This window comes from Erithacus rubecula (assembly GCF_903797595.1).
Source record: "Erithacus rubecula genome assembly, chromosome: 5".
Lineage (NCBI taxonomy): Eukaryota > Metazoa > Chordata > Aves > Passeriformes > Muscicapidae > Erithacus > Erithacus rubecula.
Window position 1 is genome coordinate 64,763,387 of NC_136687.1, and position 12,957 is coordinate 64,776,343.

At 40.7% G+C, this 12,957-nt stretch overlaps 1 long non-coding RNA gene across 2 annotated transcripts in view; it reads left to right on the plus strand.

The window, feature by feature from the left end:
• LOC306802743 overlaps window positions 1–12,957 on the plus strand; it is a 44,677-nt gene that overhangs the window by 896 nt on the left and 30,824 nt on the right. The window contains exons 2-4 of one of the 2 annotated variants that reach the window (XR_013774450.1): window positions 4,921–5,114; window positions 6,183–6,293; window positions 7,607–7,660. This is a non-coding gene — a long non-coding RNA (uncharacterized lncRNA). The remainder of the gene's footprint in view (window positions 1–4,920; window positions 5,115–6,182; window positions 6,294–7,606; window positions 7,661–12,957) is intronic. The other variant, XR_013774451.1, reaches the window with a different exon arrangement.

Consider the following 12,957-nt stretch of genomic DNA (forward strand, 5'->3'; position numbering starts at 1 on the left):
TGGGTTTCAAAGCAAAATCCACAACTTTTAGGTGGATTGATTTATTTTTTTGATGTGAGTTTTGTTAGGATATTGATCTTCAAAAGTGTGATTTCTGTGGTTAGAGTAATATCCTTGGTGGGCTTTCATGCAGCTGGCAAGTATGATTCACTGAAAGTTTGTATTTTAGAGATTTTTTTTTGCAGGAAAAGTAATTTTTTCCACAAGACTCTGACAGAAATGTATAATGCATATAAATGGAGTTTATTAAACCTTTGGCAGATCGTGACCCATGTTAATTTGTAAAACTCAGTGTCTCATAGCAAGTAATCAAGTTTAGTGTTCTTGGGTTCAGGTAATGATTCCTGGATACAATTCTCTGATCCTGACCTCAAGCAGCTTATTTCCTTGGACAAGAACATGTTTTTTCCAGTATGTGTGGGACCAAAGCTTGTATATTGACCAGCTACTTCTTGATAGAAGTATGAGAATAACTCACATGCCTGAAGTGGGTAGCAAATATAAAATTATCTCACCAGCTGCTAAACAGACATTTGAAAATAATGCCATTTATAAGTTTCTAAAGCCTCCAAAGAGTAAGGATTATTGATCAGCTTACTAATTTTCCAAGGGAAGTAGGTGATGTGAGTTAACCCTCCAGTACACAGCACACATTTTGGCACTGAAGCGAGTACCACATGGAACAGTGTTTCACTTTTTTATTTGCTGATGAGAAGTCAAAAGCACTGGGGAGAAGCACTGAGGAGTCAAAATCACTGGGAATTCCCTACAGTTACTTTTTAATTTTTTTTTTTCAACTGCAGACTGTTATGTCACTTTAAATAAGCATGGTAATCTACCAGACTAGTATTAAGATAAATGTTTTGTGGCCTCAGCTAAATCCATTTCCTGCACTCATTTCTCAGCGTGCAGTTGAGAATGGCAATAGCTGGAGCTCTTGGGAGGGATCTGGACAGTCACTGATAAAGCACTTGGTAAAAAAGAAGGAGTTGATCACACCCATGGGTGGTCCTTTGCAATGTTTTGTTTACAGAAATCTCTGACATTGTTTGCAACAAAAGCATTCGTGTGACAGGAGGCTGTTCTGGTTGTTCTGAAGTGTTTTGTGTCAGTCCATAGGCTGATGTCCTAAAGAGGGAGATTGAGAGGGCTGGGGTTAAAGTCCTCCGATGTAAGAGATCATGTACTTTTCCTGTCTGTAACAGGATATTTGTCATTTAGGAAGGTGAGTGATTGCTAACCTGCTTATGTTACCTGGACAAAGGAGTTGAAAATGTAATGCACAGCTGAGTGGGTTTATTCCTGAGTGGATCCACTTGCTAGTTTGGGAGATTAAGGGATAATACATGGTAGGGTTTTGAACACTTGGGATATCCAGGAGATTGAAAGGCCAGGAATTCTGTAAGTTTTCCTTGGGACAGGAAGAAACAAGGCAGGTCTGGCCATACAGAGTTGTTTGCAGGCTGAAGAGAGTTCAAGTTTAGCAGAAGGTGTTAGATCACTCTAATGATTCTAAAAAGTTTCCAGATAGTGACAGGAGACTTGACAGCAGAATACCACAGACAGCAATCCAGATGAAACAGCCCTGGAGTCCCCTTGTTTGTTTGTAACTTCCTCTTCAACATCTGTGTTTTTTCCAATGAAACTTTTGTAACAGTAAGGTACAGTAGACAATGACCCCTCGGTGGCAATATTCCTCCTCCTAGATCTTGAAGGAATACTGATTTCATAGTTTATTTACTGGCATTGCCTGTGCTGGCTGTAGGAAGACCATTACAGTGTTGTACTGTAAGTAACAGGGGCCTGATGAGCTCCCAGCAGATCATCTGCAGGCTGATGCCATGCTGCAGGAAACTTCAGAGAAGCCCTTCAAATCATCAGGTACTTTTTTCCTCCCAGGACTTGCTGTTGCAGAGTTTCAAGACTCCCTTTGAATGGTTTATTGTTCCTCTTTGTGTCCTGTGGGAGACAAAGAGCTGTATGTAGCTGGTCGTTATGGGAATCCTCACGGGTGTCTCACTAGAAATAACAGATGACATGCCATTGCAAAAAGATGGATTTCAGAACTACATGTATACAGTGGATGATAAATACAGGTGACAACAATGAAACATCAACAAGAACTCAGTGTAGGAAAGCTATTGCACTGACTCAGTCTTCTTCAGTAAAAATGAGTGTGGTCCATAGATTTTGGTTATTCCAGCAAAGCACAGAGTTTAGTTATCACATTTTCAGTTTCATTTAAACTTGCAGAAAGGTTTAATGGAGCCTTGAACCCCACATCAAATAAAAAACTTGGAAAATTTCAAAACTTCACAAGAATTTCCCCCCCATTCACTCATTTTTTGTTCAAATTCATTTTTTCCATCAGCTGAGGGCATTGGCAGAGGAATTGATATTCCTGAGCTAATATTCATTCTGGTGGGACCCCAAACTAAGAGAGACCTTGATGGGTGTTCCCCTCCAGCAGCGACCTGTGGTTCTTGGCAGCCCTGGGAAGGAAAGGGGCGACACCAGCCAGAGGAAGGGTTTCTGTTTTCAGTGCACCAGCCAGATTGTGGGTGCTGCTGCCAAGAATGCAGATTTTATTAGTGCTGCAAAAAGAAACTCTGTTCAGGGGTCTTTATTTTCAATTCCAATTTAATTCATGTTAATACTGCAAAGCATATTCTCCACTACCCTAATGCCATTTCACAGCCCCGGGTGGAGTTGCCCTCGTGTTACAGAGTGGAAATGGGTTCAGGGTCTTTAGGGAGCTGGAGTTATTATACCAGATTTAAAGCATAAATGGGCAAATTATGTTGGTGGGGGAGAGATGGAGTAGGGAGAGGAAAGGCCTGGGATATGTGAAGTGGTTTCAGTAAGAACCAGTGTGAAATTTCATTCCCTTCTTAAGAAGACACCAGTCTTTTCATAGTCTCCCCCATTTTTCCAGGCTTAAAGTAAATAAGTAAATAGCTCATGCTCCCACTTGCTGGTTTCCAATGGAGCCCAGAACCAGGGAGTACAAAAAAGACACAAAAGGTCATTTAATGGCTTAAAAGGAAATAGTTTACAAATGGATGAGGATGAAGTAGTATTGGTTCTCGAATTGCCCCATTTGGTTTCTGTAGCAGAGGACTGCAGCAGAAGAATTTTGTTCACCTATTCCTATGTTCACTGTGTTCACCAAACAGCCTATGCCAGGTGCTGGAGTGAAGAAACACTTAATTAATGAAACTTTCATTTACATTAGCTCTAAACCCTCATTTTGTTACTGACTTTAATTATCCCAGCCAAATAAACACTGAGGAGTGTATCTCACGTTAATTTAGGCCCAGACTCAGGAAGGTAATTTAATTAAGCACCAGTGTAATTCACAGCACATTAGAAGTTCCACTGAAACCTGCTTCTGCTGTTTTGCAGTTGTTTTGAAGCTGGTTTTACTTCTTGATGCTCCAAGACAAGCCAAGCTTATTTTTTTTTTTCATTTCAGCTCAAGTTATAAGCAGGGGAGAAAGGCAATTTGAGGTTAAGTGGAGAAAAATTTTACAGACTACTTGGGGAAAAGCTGGATTTTAAGAAGAAATGAATGGAGAGGATCTGAAGCATGTGTGGGCTGGGTGTTTCTCGAGCTGCAGGTGGAGGGTCTGTGCTCTGTACCCATTTCCCAAGGTGCTGCTTGGGTGGGTCTGCACAGGAGGGGACAGGATGCTGCTCTTGGTAAAATGCCCTGGGGCTGGGCTCTGTTGTGCCCATCACAAGGAGTGCCATGATAAAATCTCCTTTGGATGTTGGCAGAAACCAGATCTGCACTTGATTGCTCACCTGGCTTGCCTGGGTAGCTTGGAGTGTGCTGAGGGAGCTTTTTGGTGCTGCTGAAGCTGTGACAGAGGAATTGCCAGGATGAATTTCTGTTCAGAAGTTCTAAAGAACCCTCTACCTCAGCATTAGCTGGGTTGAAATACTTTCAAGATCCAGCTTGCTCCGAGTGTGGTCCTGCTCATGTTGGTATGAATAACTCCTTTGTGTCAAAAAAAAATTACAACTGCATAAATTAGAAGAAAGTTGGGTCCTGTGCCATTCTTTCAAGAAATTGTGAATGCAGTTGGGGAATTGACAAATATCTGGAATATTAATTGAAAACACCAGACAACATTTTGGATTTCTTGTTACGGCTACAACAGTGTAACAACTCACTTGCTTTTAGTTTTAAATAGTTATCTAGATAATTATGCATTTTGTTTTAAAGATGTTAAAACCATTATTTAAAAATTAGTGCCAGTACCTAAACAACTTTCTGGAAGTTTTGAAACATCTTGACAGAACTTCTGATGTAATGATAGAGAAAATGCTGAAAGATTAGCATTTTAAACCAAATGTTTTTTGTGTAAAACAAGAAAAATCAATCATCACGTTAAAGGGGGGTTCTTATAACAATGAAGCAGTTTATCAAATGCAAATGCAGGGTTATGAATAGACTCCAAAATGCTCTTAGCTTCTTGTCCAGAGCTGCTTTCCCACAAAGTTAGCATTAAGTCACTGACAGAGTTGCTGGGAAACTGGGATACTTGCACAAAAAAAACTTGTTTGGAAAACATTTCTGGTTTTGGATTTATCAACACATAATTCTGAAAAAGACTTTTCTCTTTCTCTTCATACCCTCTCTTTGTTTGCCTAAAATTTCAAATGGGAATGCTGCTGCCTCAAATCAAGAGTGCTTGGAAGCATTTTAACTTTGTGCAGTAACATTGAAATGAAAAGTTATTTTTAAAATGAAAAAAAGAATTATTTAAAAATAGCACTGCTGTCTTTTCAAGCACTTTCTGTTAATACCACTTATTTTAACTGACTTGTTTGTTTAATTTGCAGCACATCTTCTGTGCAATCTGGTCAGTGTGTGGAAACTGCTGAGTTACTCTTGTTTCTTTTACCTCCAAGGGAAGTGTTTCTGAGTCAGCAAAGGAAACAGCACATTTTCCAGCATCCAGGAGGGAAGGCTCAGGAGAAAGGCAAACCACTGATGAGGCAGTAACAGTAAACAGAAAGGAGGAAGAGCAAAGTGGAGCAGCTTGGAAGGAAAGCCCAGGTGGACACCAGGAGGAAGAACTGTGCACTCTTTCTCTGACAACGGGGTAAGAAAACTTGGAGCAAGCACACACAGCAAGATCATGATGAACTTCTCAGGAATTAGCCAAATTGTATTGCACAAATTTATAGTCCCTGCTACACTGAAAGTCTCAGCAGGGGTGCTTGTCTCAGTCTTGTCTCTGACACTCCTGCTCTTCAGAGGGCTTGTGCTGTCCAGGGGTTGGGGGTGTGAAGGAAACCCTTCTTTCCTCCCAGCTGCTCCTCACGTGTCCCAGAACTGCCACAAAGGGGATTAGGGTTAGGGTTCTACTCCTCAGAACAAGCAGCCCTAAACCTTCTCTAATAGGCCCCTCATTGTCCTTGTCCCTGTTTTCCAGGTTTTTTGTGCTGTGCCCACATCCTCCCAGGATGATGGTGCCCACAGCTGAGCCGGCCGCTTCCCCCCACTGAGCTGAGCACGAGCATTGCTCCATATGCTCTGCAGATGACACTTGTTTATTCTCCCACAATGGTTTTCCATTTTTCTCAGCAGCAGGATGTTGTTGACTCCTATCTGTGATTTAATATATTGTAGCTCACTAGTGAAATGGTAGAGGATTTGTGGAGTTGAATTTTTTTTTTTTTTTTTTTTTTTTGCGTTTCTTACTTCTTTAATAAAAATAAAAAGAAGGTGCTATAGGATGGCTGGCAGACTTAGTTTATTTAATTTATTGGTTTTCTCAATGCTCAGGTTGAAAAGCCACATTCACAAAAGTACCTGCTAACATCATGAATGGCACTAAGACTGGACTATCAGAGTTGTACAGCCCCTTTTAATCAGTATCAGCTGAGAGGGTTGTGCTTGACTTCAGGTTTGTTTGTCTTCGCAAAATAATTTTAATAGGTTTTTTTTAGGTGGTTCTGAAGTCAGAGTTTGAAAGCAAAGCTAAAAATCTAGTCCTGTGAAGCCAAAAGATTGCAGTTCTCTTGCTGTCTGTGTCACAGCAATATGAGCTTGTTTTCAGCCAAAATATTATCTATGTGTCCAAGCCTTTTTCCTCCTGTCAACACGTCCATGTTGATAGAAGGCTCAGTTTTGTTATTCATGCTTAAAATTGTGTTTTACCTTGCAGGTCTACACTGGAGGCATTATGTGATGAGAAATATCAGAGAGAAGAAGTCCTGAAAAACCATAATTTGTGTGCAAGCTGACATGTTTCAACAGCATGGACAGGGATGAAAAGGTTGTAAGGATCTTTAGGGTTTTTTTGTTGTTGTTGTGTTGTTTTGGTTTGAGGTTTTTTTTTTTTTAAGTTTTAAAAACAATTTGGAAACAGATCAGTGCTTAACCTCTTAAGACCAAACATATGTTAGTGTGAAATAGCAAACTTGTGTTTGTTGCCCATTTCATGACTACAAGCTAAAAATATTTTGACATCACTAGTTTAAAGTTTGACAAAAGGTAATTACTGGTGTAGAAACATCCAAGATGTTTGCCATGTTGGCTGTCTTTCAGTCCATCCCACTGAATATTGCAGTGCTTTCTAGTCAGATGCTAGAGACCATTTCATGAATGCTTACAGCAACCTGGCAAAGTTTCCTGCCACTGTATGTGCACTGGCTCCATAAATCCCACAGTATTTATTTCTGGGGCTGTCATTTTCTTCTTAGAAAAAACACTTAATACTCAGGCTGTATCTTCTGCACACATTCAAGTGGGCAAAGAAAAGAAAGAAAAATGACGGGGGCGGGGGAAAGAAAGAAAGTCTTGTAACAGTTCCTTTTCACCTAGTGTTTTCTGTTTGAGGATGTTGCAGCAGCTGTAAAATCTGCAAAGTGGAGTGACTCTTGATTTAGTCTGGGACATGATTTTGCTCCTTCTGCCCCTGCTTCCTGATCTCAGCACGTCCCAGTATATATATATATATATATATATATATATATATATATATATATATATATATAGAGTCAGCTGGCTGCTTTTCCAGGCAGCATTACTCTCCCCATGCCTCTCCCTGCAGACAGCAACTTCTGTGTGATAAGGCTAAGTTTTCAGCTCTGAACATTCATCAAAACACACCATTCCTCTAGTAAAGCATTAAACTGAGATCTCTGATGCATGGCCAGTTTGTCTCCTGCACAATGCTCCACTCAGCTTGCAGCTTTAGTGCAGCAGGGTGAGAAATAATCAGGCTTTGAACCAGGCCTGTGTGGCTGAGCACACAAAGCAGGAAGCAGAAGGTTTGGCAGTTGCATCACTATCTGTGTCATGCAGACAGAGCAGCCCACGAGAGAGCTCTGTGTCACAAATGTCATGGTGGAGATGGGAGTCAGTCCTCTCTCCCCCCATCCAGAATTCTGGGCAGTGGACTGGACACCAGCATGAATGTTCAGGGCTGCATTGTTCAGATTCTGCGTTTTTTGAGTTTCTTTTTTTCTTTTTTTCTGCCTTTGTAACTTATCCCTGCCTCTTCTCTACAGCATCTTCAAGGATGATGTGCTGCTGGTAGAACCAGACACTCATATTCATCCCAGGTCTCTTCTGCTTTTTTGCCAGCTCTTCTTCCCAATTCACACTGGCCAGGGGAGCCATGGTTCTGAGCAGGCCAAGGTACATGTTAGGCAGAGAGAACAGGAGACTGTGAGCTTTTACCAGCAACAAAAAAAAGACTGCAGAGAGCTTAGCAGCCATCAGGACTGGAGATGGATGGGGGCAGAATGCTGTGAGTGCTGCTGGTTCCTGCAGAATTCCACTGGAATGGGTATTTCTGACTGAAGGGGAAAAAGCCCTCTCCATAAAGAATAGGGTGGGTTTAGTTCTTAGGACATTTAATGATGTACTGGCACATAGTAACTGCACTATAAATATAGTCTGAAAAAATATGAGCTTAGTTTGGAAGCTGCTCTCAGCTAAATTATGGGGTTTTGATCCTGACCTAAACTGATCCCACATGTTCCTGTATTCTCCCAATGTTTGAGTGCACAGTAAATCAACTGTGATTTTTGCTTTTTATTGCAAAGAATGAACAGAAGAGATTGGAAATTATATGACTTTGGCATATGTTTATAACATGGTTCAGGATTGTTTGCTATCTTTGGAGTTTAAGATTTAAATAAAGTTTAAAACAGGTACAGAACCTGTTAACTGGTATTAGCTCAGAGAAAGCAGCCTGAGGTTCACCAAAGTGCTTATTTCACAAACATTCAGTGTCTCTACAGACAAAAATGCACTGATTTTACAAATATGAATGTGCTCTGCTCACACGTACTGACTGTGTCAAGAAATAGTACCTCAGCAGGGAGCAGTAAAGGAGGAGGAAATACCAAGTGACTTCCTTGGTAATGATACCCACTGCTTTAAAGCAACAGCCATTGTGGTGTGTGGTGCTTCTGCTTTGAAAAATGAGCATGTTCAGTATTTATTCTTTTTTACCTCTTCTAAGGTTGTCTTTTCCCTGTTGTTCACTCTCCTTGTTGTACCCACTTCAGGGGTAATGCCATAAACAAGTGTCTTCTCTGCAGCATAGAATAAAGCTTGCCCAGTTCAACTTTAAAACTCTTTGCCTTTCTGCTAACAAGCATTTTTTTGTTGTCTGATCCCTGCCCTCCAAACTTTTTTTTTTTTTTATTTTTAAGATATTTTATAATATTGTTATTGTACCTTGTAACTTCTCCCTATTATTTGTCGGCTTTTTTCCCCTCCCCTTTTAACTTAAGAATTGGTATTTATATTCTTTCCTGATCCTATTGAAATATGGCTAAACTGTCTTCTTGAGCTTGGCTTTCCTAATGGACTGACATTCCCCTCTGAAACATTAGTCTTGCAGCATGATTTTTGTGAGCTGGCTGCCCACACAAGTCTGCTGCCATGTGGGCTGTAGAGTCAGCTTGTCTGAAGCCTTCCTCAGTAATTACCAGGTAATAAAAGTTAACTGCCCCATAAAACCACACGAATGAACCATGCTATTGCTGGCTTGCCCTACTCAGCCATCCTCTTCCTGTGTGCTGGATCTTTTGGATAGGGGAAAGGACTACCCAGGGTCCTTTCTGGCTCTCTTCTCTGTGTTTCTGATAACTGGTGACCTGGCTACAGGCTGCTGATGACAATGCTCAGAAGCACATCTCAAACTAGGAGCCTGAAGCAGTGAATCTGAGCTAAAAAGTTCCTTTCATTTGTCAGGAGGGAGGAGAAAAAGAAGTTAAGGCACTCCAAAGTTATCCTCCAACACTTAACTGTTTTCTAGACACCTGGAAAAAATGTTTCAGAGTAATGCTTCAAAGCTTATCTACTGGAGCACTAAATTAGCTGCTGCAGAGTGAAGGTGTCTAACGTGGACTCAAAAAGAGATCAGCTTTGCAACTTACCTGAATTGGCCATGACTCAAACTGGCAGAACTAGTCTTAATTTTGTAGTTCAGTAGATGTGTATAATAGCTTTATGGAGAATTGGAAATGTCAGGTTTCTGCCAACCTGCTAACAGGATTTATATCACTCTTGTAACTCGTAATTTTTACTGCTGTGGCTCTGCTATCTTATTTTATCCTGTGTGTCTTCTGCCTCATTTTTCACTTCACTATGAGATAGCAATCCCATTTGGGGTTTGGTTTTTTGGGTTTTTTTTTCTTTTTGCTTCTGTTGTAACTAAGTAACTGAATTTTCAGTTGTTTTCAGGGGTTGCAAGCATGTCTGTGCAGAGCTCCTGGGAGAATTGTAAAGGAGTTTACAAATTATACAGAAGGCTGTTAAAATACAGGGTGGCAGCTTGAGAGGGGGGTGCTTCTGAGTTGTAGAGCATCCAGAAATAGCCAGAATATCTTAGAATATAATTTAATCTATGCTTCTGCCCCAAATAAGAATTTTTACAATAAAATTCCTAACAGAGGCTTGTCTAGATTGCCCTTAAATAATGACAACCCTTCAGCTTCATTAAGCAACCTTAACCCTTGGAAAGCTTTTCTTAATCTTGAGTCTAAGTATTCCAGGATCCCAGAAATAGCCTGTTTGGGATAGTGCCAAAAGAATTCAGCTTCTCTTCTGCTTGCTGCACTGATTTTCCAGAAGTGGAGGGGGAAAGCAATGTATAAAAGGTACTTTGAGAACAAAGTGGATATTTTCAGTCCTTTCTGTCAGATTGATTCGTTTTGTCATTAGCATTGCTGAGAATGCCTGCAAACTCTTCAGGGTCTCCGCTTTGCAAGAGGGATCACAGCTGAGTGTTTTCTGTAGTGAAATCAAAATCCTGAGCTTTCTGCAAGGGTTGCACATGGCCACACTGCTTCTAGTTAACAAGCAGTGGGCTGAGAGCTAGGCAAGGGAGCTGAGCAGGGGAAGCACTTGGGAAGGCCTTGATTAATAGCATCCCTAAATGACAATGGCTGTTTTATGGCTTTTATAAGGACTGTAGTGTTTCTCATACATAAAAATAGACAAGATGTGGTTGCAATTAATTGAGAGCTCTTTGTTGAAGCTGTTGACTGTAGGAAAGAACCCAAGGGTTTCTTACACTCCTCAGTTGTAAAACTAACTAAATACATCTAGGGCTGCCTTGTGTCACTCCATGGCATCTTTCAAAGCTGTAATTAGCAGATATCTAATGACTTGTGGCTATAGCATGTGTATCAGATGACTCAAATATTTGCTTTAGGCCTCTGATTCTCTGTCTCTACACAGGGGAGAGCAACTTGGGTGTAATGTCTAGAGACTCATTTTTCCTGGGTTATCCTGCTTTGAAACTTTGTTTCTTCCCCATGGTCTGTCAAACTGAGATCTCTCCAGTTTCCTCAGTGGTAAGGGGCATCTGAAATGTTTACTGGTCAGTCCTTGCTTCATTAAACTTTTTTTTTTTTTAATGTTTTAAGAAATTAATCTGAAAACTATATTTCCACTTGCATTTTTAGCAAGATTGTCCTGTTCTTTTCCCAGTGCAACTTTTGAGCACAGGAAACAAATCAAGCCAGGGTACATTTTTAGCCAGGGAAGGTAAGGGGCAGCTACAGCCATTCTTCCACTGTTGTCTGCTTGAACAAAGGTTGTTAACACCTCATAGTATCAAGGAAGAAGTTGTTTTCAGGACAAGTCAGTTCAAACTACCTAGTTTGAAGCCTTCCCATTTTTCAGCCCACAGGCATCCCTTCTGTGTTCTTTCCTTAGCCCATTTGAAAACTTAGAATATAAACTTTGACAGTAATTATATATTGACTGTGCTTAAGCTGACCTTGATTCAGAAATTTCCTAATTGCTGTCTGTGCTCAGCCATTCCACCATAAAGGATAAAGATTCAGATGAACCAAATAGCACAAAGAGAAATCTCTCTTTTAGCTGTTTTTCTGCACAGCTGGTTGTTCCTGAACACTGTTCAAAGCCATTCTTTAAGAAATAACTGCTTGAGTGCAGCTGTGAGAACAGCACTACACCTAGACCCATACCTGCAAATGGTGTGTTGTGAGCAACTCCTGAAATGGGTTTATTCCTGCAATCAGCACTTTTCTAGGCATCTGTCCCAGGAGACCTGAACTGAATGTTCAACAAGTTTTTAATAAAGAAAGAAAAAGCGTGGGGGAGGTTAGCATGTGCTGTAAGAGTGTCTGTTTTATAACAGTCATGGTTGTCACAATAAACATGATTGATGTGTTCTTCATCACCAGCCACTCTCTCAATTCTCTAGATGGTGGCAAAGATGAATAGGGAGCAAGCTTCATCCTTCTGGAAAGCTGTGAATTTAAGCAGTGCCAATCTCATGGTTACAGGCAGTTGACTGAATCCCATGGGAGGTGTTTTTCCTAACAGGGATTTTTCATGTGCCAGTCTGGTTTGCCCCTCAGCCCAGTTGTGTTTCTCTCAGTGATGAAAACAGGAAGTGCTTTTTCCTTTATCAAATTGTCTGTAATCTGTGGGCACTGAGTAATTCATGAGTTATTCAGTTATATGTATGAGTTATATCTATGGGAGGTAGGCATTACTTTGGCACCAAAATATGTAAGTTTGCAGTTACATCTCTGTCTATGACAATGATTTGTCATATAGTCTAAAGATATGGGGGTTATTTGGGTTTTATTAACTACTCATAAAGCTGTAAAACTGACTCCTGTGACTGGTAGGAACATGAGTTTCCATGGGCCATTAAGAAGGTAAATAATTTTTGCTAATAAGAGAGCCTGCCTTGTCTGTCAGTCAGGCAGATCTTATTCTTCTGCTGGCTGCTTTCAGACACATTTAATGGACTGAACTAAAGGAAAATGCCTCTTAGCAAGGATCTTCTTGCTTGAAAGATGTTTGTAATTCTCACTGTGAAAGCTTCCCCAAAGTGATCTTTTTAGGATCTGTTTAATGAGAAAATCCAGAACTAAACCAGGTAATGAGAGCCGCCTAATTTCTTCAGTCCATAAGGAAAGTAATTCCTGATTAAAAAAACTTAGGCTATCAGCCCACAATCTAGAGCTGGAGGTCTGAAATGCACAGTGTGGTTCTGCATCTGGGAACACAAAGGTACAAATTGCCTAAGCATCCCTACTCCACCAGAGCTCACATCTTCCAAAGTAAATGGGTGTGGTCAGGCAAAGGCTGGAAATAGTGAGCCTGGGAGATGCATGGCATGGCCAGACACTTTTCTTTAGAGTTTCCCACCTCTTGGTCAAGCCCCTTGGCAAAAATATTTGTAGTATTCCATCCATTTCTTCCAAAGAGGTGACTCATGTCTGGGATCCTGCAACTTTTCCTAAAAGCGAAAGAGTGAAGCTGCTGTTGTAGAACAACTGAATTCAGTATTTTCCCTCCCTTCAGAACAACATTTTTAACTGAACAAGGAGAAAACTGGCAGAGAGTCTATCAGTTTTCTGCCTTGAAATTCCAAACCATTGAAAGCAACAAAGCCTGTTCCTGAGTTTTCACTCAGAGAAGGGACATGGATA